The sequence below is a fragment of the Octodon degus genome, unplaced genomic scaffold (assembly GCF_000260255.1).
Source record: "Octodon degus isolate 3935 unplaced genomic scaffold, OctDeg1.0 scaffold00141, whole genome shotgun sequence".
Lineage (NCBI taxonomy): Eukaryota > Metazoa > Chordata > Mammalia > Rodentia > Octodontidae > Octodon > Octodon degus.
The window spans coordinates 1905961-1907293 of record NW_004524717.1 but is presented as its reverse complement, the minus strand read 5'-3'; the positions used below and the strand labels follow the sequence as shown (position 1 = coordinate 1907293).

The window sequence follows — 1333 nt, the reverse complement described above, 5'->3', positions numbered from 1 at the left end:
ATGTCTGCATCTTGTACAGCAATTAACCACTAGGAAGAATGTATGCAATGTGTGAATTATTGAAACTGTCCTACCAAATTGGTTTGAAACTGTCTCATTGCTATTTGTTTCTCAATAAAATTATGGGGAAAAAAAGAACTATTTAAAACAAAAACCAAAAAAAAAAAAAAAAGAAAAATGATTAAAGGAACAAGGAAAAGGTTAAATGAGCAAAACAGTTGAGTTGTTTCATTAAGAAATAAATGACTACTGAATGACTTAATTTCACTCAAACATACTGTGGGGTATTATGAGTAGGACATTGTTCCTTTATCAACAAGGAAAAAAACAGATTGAAAATGTAGCTGCTAGGCTGGAGGGTAGGCAACAGATGGCCTTAAAGATCTGGCCCTTCCTGGTCATAAACACTCATGTTGGAGTGCAGAAGCATCTGCACAAGAGGTGACAATGAGAATGTGTTTCCATTGGGGTAATGACATTGTTCTAGAGCTGGACAGAAGTGATGGTTGTACAACACTGTGAATATAAGCTTCAAAACTCCTTGTAGTTTTAGGTAATGCCATGTAAAAGTTGAATTTATTAGTGGGAAATAAGATGCCAAAGCTTACATTCTATGGTTGGAAATATTTCCTTTCAAAAACCTACAAAGGTTGTCACAGTGCCCTATGAGAAGGAGGGACAGGAGAAGGGAGACCAGCCCTTATGACTAGAGTGTTGCTTTCCTCCAACCAATCTCACTACTGAGCCAGAGAAAGGAATCTGAAGTAGATTATGCTACAAGATGACCTGAGGCTGGCACCTCATTCTGGGCCCGTATTAACACACAGATGTTATCAAGGTCCCAGCTGGCAGCCCTGAGGTACAACTGCTATGTTTACAAGGGACACGCAAGACTGGAATTCTAACTCAGCAAAACATGGTCTGAAAAGCAGTGGTCAATATGGTATAGCAGAGGAACTGTTTTTACATGGAATCCTGAGTGAAACCCCAATAAACAGAGGGCAAAGGTCTGCTGAAGTGGGTGTGTCGGCACCCACATTCCTCAACTAGTCCTTGGAGTACATTCAAGAACTCCCAGGGTTCCACACCACATAGTCTGAATGCCAGTGGAAAGAAGAGGGAAAGAGTGACAACAGAACATTTAACTGGTTGGATCAAATGCTGTGATAAGGAATATGCAGACTACAATTATGTTGCCATATATTTGCAGACTCAAATTGAAAATCATATGTGAAAAATAATTAAGTAGCTCAATGTCTACATGGCATCTGCTTTGAGAAGAAATCCAGGGGTCAGGGAGAAAGCTCAGTACAATAAGCACTTGCCTGGCAAG

General features: G+C 39.8%; 1 protein-coding gene across 1 annotated transcript in view; it reads right to left on the bottom strand.

The window, feature by feature from the left end:
- Positions 1-1333, bottom strand: part of Bend7 (BEN domain containing 7) — a 119828-nt gene that overhangs the window by 88779 nt on the left and 29716 nt on the right. The gene's annotated exons all lie outside the window — the stretch shown is intronic.